This window comes from Podarcis filfolensis, assembly GCF_964270895.1.
Source record: "Podarcis filfolensis genome assembly, chromosome: 12".
NCBI classification, from domain to species: Eukaryota; Metazoa; Chordata; class Lepidosauria; order Squamata; family Lacertidae; genus Podarcis; species Podarcis filfolensis.
In genome coordinates this window covers 14,930,716-14,939,703 of record NC_139614.1, presented here as the reverse complement: position 1 = coordinate 14,939,703, position 8,988 = coordinate 14,930,716, and the positions used below count along the sequence as shown (strand labels likewise).

The 8,988-nt window shown below is 45.0% G+C and overlaps 1 long non-coding RNA gene across 1 annotated transcript in view; it reads left to right on the top strand.

Annotated features, from left to right (window-relative positions):
* LOC310745667 overlaps positions 1-4,190 on the top strand; it is a 90,287-nt gene extending 86,097 nt beyond the window's left edge. The window contains exon 3 of the long non-coding RNA XR_014540296.1: positions 4,107-4,190. This is a non-coding gene — a long non-coding RNA (uncharacterized lncRNA). The remainder of the gene's footprint in view (positions 1-4,106) is intronic.
* The last annotated feature ends 4,798 nt before the right edge of the window (positions 4,191-8,988 follow it).

Genomic DNA, 8,988 nt, shown 5'->3' with positions numbered 1-8,988 from the left:
ACTCTGGAGTAAACCCCATTGAATTCAATAGGACTTAACGTCCAGATAGACATAGTTCGGATTGCCCACAGGTGGCACAGTGCATCTGGCTGTTAACCAAAAGGTTGGTGGTTCGAGCCCACTGAGGGACAGCTGTGAGCAGGATTCCTGCATTGCTGGGGGTTGGTCTAGATGACCCTTGGGGACCCTTCCGACTCCACAATTCTATAATTCTAAAAGTTGCACAACTAACGCACAAAATAATAGGTAGCTGCCTTAGGTCGATTGAAGGGGAAGCACAAAATCCAAAGTACAGCATGCCTTTATTAAGGTCAGCCAAAATCTCACAAAAGAAGCAGCAATCATTTGAGTTCTTCAAAAGTCTCCTTTATGCAGCATATTAAGCAAAACAGTGGGGATGGGGGAAGACAAAATTGGCATGATGTTAAAAGTCACCGAAGCCTGCAGTTTGAAGGAACACTACGCCTGCCACTAAGTATATTGGAATGTGCCTCTAAGGTTGCAGTGCTAAGTACGCTTACAAGAAAGTGTTTGCTTCTACGTGAACTTGTTTAGGATTGAACTGCATGCTAGCTTTTAAAAAATGATTGTTTAGTCGTTTAGTCGTGTCCGACTCTTCGTGACCCCATGGACCAGAGCACGCCAGGCACTCCTGTCTTCCACTGCCTCCCGCAGTTTGGTCAAACTCATGCTGGTAGCTTCGAGAACACTGTCCAGCCATCTCGTCCTCTGTCCAGCCATCTCGTCCTTCTCCGTGTGCCCTCCATCTTTCCCAACATCAGGGTCTTTTCCAGGGAGTCTTCTCTTCTCATGAGGTGGCCAAAGTATTGGAGCCTCAGCTTCACGATCTGTCCTTCCAGTGAGCACTCAGGGCTGATTTCCTTAAGAATGGAGAGGTTTGAATCTTCTTGCAGTCCATGGCACTCTCAAGAGTCTCCTCCAGCACCATAATTCAAAAGCATCAATTCTTCGGCGATCAGCCTTCTTTATGGTCCAGCTCTCACTTCCATACTTCAAAAAATGATACACTACAGCAAAGGGATAAACATTCAATTTTTTAAAAGAAAAAGAAAAGGTGGTGAACAGAGCTCTTTACCTTCAACCATGTAGTGTTATGTGGGTAGATATTTTCATTAAGTCACAAATGAACAGCAATTCAGCCGTTAAGAATTTTTATTTATTTACTTATTTTACTGTGGGATGGCTTTGCTGTCTAAATTCTTTGTTTTTTGTTTTTTGTTTTTGTTTTAAATGTGGCTTCCTCCACAATTAACAAAGCAGGATTCAGTATTGACTATGTGTATTTGGGGTGCAAAGGCTTTCAGTGAGCAGCCACTGCTGCCCTAATGCAGAGCTCCATGTGTGCTTCAGCGTACATATGAAGCTCCTGCACATAAACCATTCTGTTTGTTTCACATGTGTGAGCATCTGCCAAGATGAATAGGGCCCTGTGCAAGTGGTAGAGATCCCACGTTGGTAGCAAAAAATCAGAGCAATGGAAAGGGACACTTACGATTATCTTTATGAAACGTAAGACTTCCTTCCGCCTGTGGCATACCATCCAATTCCTATTCCTGTTTATTCAACCATTACACAGATTATTGTACACCAACACATTTCATTGCAATAATGTGAAGCTCCGCTAGAGGGCATTGCTGTGCAAATTGCTGGGGTGGTGACCCTAGCATTTTCTCTGCAATAGTTGCTGGGGTTGTTTTAGAATTACAGTGGTACCTCGGGTTACATACGCTTCAGGTTACAGACTCTGCTAATCCAGAAACAGTGCTTCAGGTTAAGAACTTTGCTTCAGGATGAGAACAGAAATCATGCTCCGGCGGCGCGGCAGCAGCAGGAGGCCCCCATTAGCTAAAGTGGTGCTTCAGGTTAAGAACAGTTTCAGGTTAAGTACAGACCTCCGGAACGAATTAAGTACTTAACCCGAGGTACCACTGTATAGAATAGTAGTTGGAAGGGACCACAGTAGGGTTGCCATGCGTCCGGACATAGCCAGAATACGGCAGTCGGAACCAGTGTCTGGGCGGAAATAGCTGGAATGTCCGGTTAAATATGGACCCACTTTTTTTGTTTTTCTTTTTTGAGATTTTGCTAGTGCTTTAAGACAGGGGTAGGCAACCTAAGGCCTGGGGTCCAATCGTCTTCTCAATCCAGCCTGCGGATATATATATATATATATATATATATCTCATAGTGTAGTTTTAGCTTTTTCAGTAAAAGTCCAAAGGGTGCTCACTCTATATAGGTGAGAAACAGCTGGAAAAGTCCGGCCCACAACTCCTGTTTTTTTTTAACAAGGCATGTTACATATATGCAATTAGGGAACTAATTGCATACATTGTAGCATTGTTCTATGTATTATATATAATGATGGTTGAACAGCTTTTCATGTTCAAAGGACTAAATCCCAGTTTCCATTTGTTCCTTGTTAATTATAATTTCTATTAAACTCTTTAGTTAACCCAAGACGACATCTTTATTCTAAAAGGAGCTGCGAGCATTGATTTCCTGTAGGTGCTACAAAGCACAGTTGTTAAGTTTTTAATTCAGCTCTAGGCTCTGTATTTGTGTGTATGTGTACGCTGTACTTGCAATTTTGAGGCTGCTCTTTTGTAAGCAGTTCCTTAAAATCCAAGGTATTCAATCAACACAGAAAGGAAGGCAGAAATTATCCAACAAGCATGTAGAAAACCAGAAGTTTGCCAAGGGGTCCTTTTTCAAAACAAAGTTACTCAATAATTTCATGCTAATAGGGCAATAACAGAAAGGTTATGAAAAAGGCAGTGTTGGGGAACGCTGCCAGGACTTCTTAAAAAACAAACCCATAAGCTGCCACATTCTGCTGCCCTGGAGAGATTGATACCGCTTGGTGGAAAACAGGCTCTTAGAATACAACCTTCATCAATTTATCCTTCAGCAGTATCTCCCCATATCCTAGCATACAAGGTGTTTACATTAGAGTGGTCCACACAACCTCCTTACGTGCGCATGGGATGAACAGAATTGCACCTGCAGCCAGCATGTTTGATGCCTGTGTGAAGGGGACAGGTCTGCATGATGACTGGTCCTGAACTCTCCCAGGATTCCCATTCATGTCAAGGATTCCTTCTATGTGCATCTGTATACTTGCATGGCCCTTTCACACAGGTGCCAAACATGCAGGCCATCATGTGCACGGCCAATGTGCATGTTGGTGCTTGGGGGAAAGGCCAGTAGTAAGTGCATTCCCACTCCCACATCACATACATGAACAGGTGAGTTTGGGTGGTGTGGGTGTGAACCTCCGTATAGTTTCTTAAAGCGGTAGGAACAAGCTACAAGTACAGTGGACGCTGGGGCTGCGAATGTGATCCATGCGGGATGCACGTTCGCAACCCGCAGCATTCGCAACCCGTGTCTACGCATGCGCGGATTGCAATTTGGCGCTCCTGCACATGCGCAAAGCGCAATTTAGCGCTTTTATGCATGTGCAACTGCCGAAACCCAGAAGTAACCTGTTCTGATACTTCCGGGTTTCAGCGGTCCACAACCCAAAAAAAATGCAACCTGAAGCGGCTGTAACCCAAGGTATGACTGTACCGTACTTTTGCGTGTATAAGACTAGGGGGTTTTTTACTTTAAAATAAGGTTAAAAATCTGGGGGCACCTTCTACATGGATAGTGCATATGCCCATTTTCTAAATTTGGGGTGCCCAAAAGTAGGGGGCGTCTTATACCTGGAAAAATACGGTAAGTCAAGAACCTTGAAATATAAACAATGCAATGCAAACACTGAAAGCCAGCAGTTTTTCAAGTACAGGGGGAAACACAAGTTCTCTTTCATGCTATAACTGGCTCTTATTCATTTTGTTCTTTGATGTTCATGGGGCAGGGGCAGGAGAGAGAGAAAAGGTAACTGAAGTCATTCCTGCATGAAACTCAAGAAACTTACCATATACTTGGTTCTGAGGAGAGATCTCTTTGAGAGTTTCTGTCCCCCTTTTACTCAGAAAGTAATCAAGCTAGAGTAGAAAGTGTATAATAAGCCATTCCATCTTGTTGAAATATATTCCTATATTCTCATTGCAGACAGAAGGGGCTGCCAGTTCTAGCAAATACCGTATTTTTCGCCCTATAGGACACACTTTTTCCCCTCCAAAAATGAAGGGGAAATGTGTGTGCGTCCTATGGGGCGAATGCAGGCTTTCGCTGAACCCTGGAGAGCGAGAGGGGTCGGTGCGCACCGACCCCTCTCGCTCTCCAGGCTTCAGGAGAGCCCCACCGCCAGCCCCACAAGCTCAGGGGACAGTGGGGAGGCGGAACGCCGCCATTCTGCTGTCCCCCGACCTGGTTTGGAGGCTGGTGGCGGGGAGAAGCGTGCTTCTCCCTGCCGCCAGCCCCACAAGCTCGGGGGACGGCGGGGAGGCGCAGCGCGCCATCCCGCTGTCTCCCGACGTGGTTTGGAGGCTGGCGGCGGGCTTCCCCCACCCCCAGCCCCGTAAGCTCCCAGAGCGATAACGAAGTTGCGCGCAGCTTCGGGATCGCTCTGGGACCCGTTCTGGGGGCTGGGGATGGGGGAAGCTTGGGCTTCCCCCGCCCCCAGCCCTGCAAGCTCCCAGAGCGGGCTTCGCGCAGCTCTCCGCAAGCTGTGGGAGCCCGGTGCGACTTCGCGCTGTCCTCCAACGGCTTGCGGAGAGCTGCCTGTTCTGGGGCCTGGGGTGGGGAAAGCTCGGACTTCCCCCACCCCAGCCCCGTGCCTGGGGGGGGGGGAAATAAGTTTTTCCCCCTTTATTCCCCCCCCCCAAATCTAGGTGCGTCCTATAGGGCGAAAAATACGGTATTCCCCCAAAGGAGATTGCAGGTAGCCCAGAGCTACTTTAGGATAGACAAATTATTCAAGCAAGCACATACAGTTCAGGACTGCCACTGTGTTTTTGGCAGAGAGAAAAACCTTGTTCAAAAATATCTAATTAAAGTGGCTGAGTACCATCTGAACAATTTTATCTGAAGAAGTGTGCATGCAAAAGCTTATACCAAGAACAAACTTACCATAGTTGGTCTCTAAGGTGCTACTGGACAATGTTTTATTTTATTTTTTTATATTTTGCATTTTATCTTCGTTTTTGCTGTAGCCTGGTTCAGGCTAAAACATGACCACACCTCATTCAACTGCATTTCTCTCTCTTTAAAATATTTAATATGCTGCCTTTCAGCCTGACTCAACGTATAAAGCTGCTGAAAAATCAAATTAATGCTATTCCACTGTTTAAAACACATGATTGTGTTCTGAAGTCTACTTTCTCAGACCCTCCAAGTGCCCCTATTTTCCAGGGACAGTCCCAGATTTACAGAAGCCGTCCTGGTTTCTGATTTCATCCTGGAATGTCCCACTTTTCCTTAGGACACCCCTATAGTATTTCCATCGGAGAAATGTTGAAGGGTATGTATACATAAAACTATCATTAGAAACATGATTAAACATGCTTTTGGGCTTCCCATCTGGTTGGCCACTGTGAGAACAGGACAGTGGACTAGATGGGTCCACTGGTCTGATGTAAAGATAAAATCAATAAAAGTTTTAAAACAAACAAAAGTTTTCAACAGGCATCTAAAACAATACAGTCAAGGCACCTGCAATGTAAATAGGCAATACATGATAGAGACTTCCTAGTCGAGGCTTAACAGAGATTTACTAGAAATAGCCAGATTATTTGTTTTTGCTTCTGACCGTTTGGATAATAAGTGGCTAGTCCTCATCACACTAAAAGGGCATTTAACCTTCCGCCTCTTTGCTTACACACCAGATGTTACACCTTTCTTGTATTGACCTAGAGGCACGGACTTGTGGGAAAACTGGTGTAAACGCTAATGAATCATTCCTCAAATTGTAGCTCTCCTGTTGCTATAGCTCAGGCCTCAAACATGCCATCAGAAGTCACATGTGCACTTGACATAGTGATTTACTTGAGTTCCTGCATAGCACTTAGCTCTTCATATTAGTCCTGTTGCTAAGAGCTTTAATACAATCTTGGTTTGGTCAAAGTTTACATTACACAGTTGGAGCTATTCTTCTCGCTGATAATATTACAAGTGGATTAGTATTTGCTTCAGGCAAATTCCCGCCTTCCTATACCCGTACCTGCCATCTGTATGTCGCCCCCGGAATTCAAACACGTGAAGCAATAACATGGACATGCTAATCTATTGTAAATAAATAGCTGCACAGGGTGGAGGTAAGAAGTACCTGGTAAATTAGGAACTGAGGTGTAAAATAGTGTATTAATGGTGCAATCTTGTGCATATCTAATCAGAAGTAACCCCACCTAGAAGTTTCATGGAGAGACTGGAAAGGCTGAGATGGAATAATGCATTCCTCTTCAAATTCTCCCTTTATAATACGTAAGTAAGAATAATGACATAAAGGTAAGGGTGTATACCAGACCAATCAAACCAAATAGGACTGTTATATATTGCAATTTTAATATGTTGCCATTATATATGAAAAATATTAAGGTGGTTTTTTTTCCAAAAGAGAAGTAAGCACCACTGGGTTGCTCCCAGGTTGGTGGGCACAGTATAGGTAAAGGTAAAGGGACCCCTGACCATTAGGTCCAGTCATGGCCGACTCTGGGGTTGCGGTGCTCATCTCACTTTACTGGCCGAGGGAGCCGGTCATGTGGCCAGCATGAATAAGCCGCTTTTGGCGAGCCAGAGCAGCGCACGGAAACACTGTTTACCTTCCTGCTGGAGTGGTACCTATTTATCTACTTGCACTTTGATGTGCTTTCAAACTGCTAGGTTGGCAGGAGCAGGGACCGAGCAATGGGAGCTCACCCCGTCGCGGGGATTCGAACCGCTGACCTTCTGATCGGCATGTCCTGTGCTCTGTGGTTTAACCCACAGCACCACCCGCGTCCCTGGGCACAGTTATAGATTAAGAAAATTCCCCAACACCCTTAAGATTCCTGCAGGGGAAATAACTCTCTCCCTTCCCAATATCCCTTCCCTTCTCCCTCGCCCACAAAGCTTTAAATTAGGCTCTCTTGCTGATCAAGAGGCTCTCCATAGAAACATTTAAAAGAGAACTCCATAGGAACAAATCAGCATTTCTATAAAGAGTTTAAAGAAAAGAGATTTGGTAAGATTAATTTAAAGGCCCCCTTTTTGAATCATTCCAAGTGGCATAAAGAACGCAGTGCTAATGAACACGGCTATTATCAAACTGTGAATAACCATTGCACATCCATTTATTTTAATTATTACACACACCTAAGAAACCCATTTTTTCTCTCTCTAACCTGGTCTTGATTAGGTTATTAGGATAATCACTAAGATGAAGCATCTCTGGGCGAACTGTCTTTCTGACACAGGTCTTCCGTTCCTGTTCTAAAAGGCAGCAATAGTGAGAATTAGGAGCAGGAATATACTGCAGTGCAACTTCATAATGTGAGTGTTTGCAGTGTTCTTATAAGGTAAAGTTAAAGGGACCCCTGACCATTAGGCCCAGTCGTGGCCGACTCTGGGGTTGCGGCACTCATCTCGCTTTATTGGCCAAGGGAGCCGGCGTACAGCTTCTGGGTCATGTGGCCAGCAGGACTAAGCCGCTTCTGGCGAGCCAGAGCAGCGCACAGAAACGCTGTTTACCTTCCCGCCGGAGCGGTACCTATTTATCTACTTGCACTTTGATGTGCTTTCAAACTGCTAGGTTGGCAGGAGCAGGGACCGAGCAACGGCAGCGGGAATTCGAACCGCCGACCATTTGATCGGCAAGTCCTAGGTTCTGTGGTTTTACCCACAGCACCACCCGCGTCCCTAGTGTTCTTATAGGCAAGTGTAAATTTGTGGAATCCCCCTCTGTGCTACCTGCAATTTGTTGGGTAACTAGAACAGCTGACATGCCAGTAGATATTTGATGCTATTGATGATAGCAACCCACCGAATTCCAAGTAAATGCAAAGGGGCTTGATAACAATAGGAATAAAACCACGAGATAAAACAATGGAATGACCTGTGTCAATAACAAGCTATATGGGCACTAGAACTATGGGGTTTACAGCAAAGATTCGAGGTAAAGGTTATTTTAAAGCTCTGGTTTAGACAAGTTGTCTATCTAAGGAAGTTCCAGATGTATTGGGGTTGCCCTGTAAACGTCCATTTAGAACAGGCTTCCTCAACCTCGGCCCTCCAGATGCTTCGAGACTACAATTCCCATCACCCCTGACCACTGGTCCTGCTAGCTAGGGATCATGGGAGTTGTAGGCCAAAAACATCTGGAGGGCCAAGTTTGAGAAAGCCTGATTCAGAGGCATTAGCTGAAATTGGCTACAAACAGGAAGTAAAGCAGCTGTAGAATGTCATAGAAAGCAGAAACTGATAATGCAGAATTTTTGCAAGGTGTGCTAGTCTAAACTGAGCTGCCATGCCCCAAGGCTCTTTGTTTTAGCAGCAACAGAGTAACACAGTGCCCTCCCCCACAATGTTTCTGTGTTTGCCATTGGGATTTGTCTTGAGTAGGCTGCACAATTCTGAAGATAACTGGAAATAGCACTTGGTGTGATATGATGAGATCAATGGGTTGAAGCCCCTCTGATCTTGGAGTATTTACCTACAAACAAATGTGCAATTTTCAGCAGCTGAAAATAGATTCTCCACCCCCACAACTACACAGCTGCTTGACAAGCACCCAACCAACCACTGTAGGGTAAACATTAAAAATGACCTATTTATATATATAGCTATAGTGTGTGTGAGAGAGAGTCTGTGTCAGGAAATAAAGGAATTGGATATTTCTATGCCCAAACACTATACAGTGGTACCTCAGGTTAAGAACTTAATTCGTTCTGGAGGGCCGTTCTTAAGCTGAAACTGTTTTAACCTGAGGTGCCACTTTAGCTAATGGGGCCTCCCGCTGCCACCACGCAATTTCTGTTCTCATCCTGAAGCAAAGTTCTTAACCTGAGGTACTATTTCTGGGTTAGCTGAGTCTGTAACCTG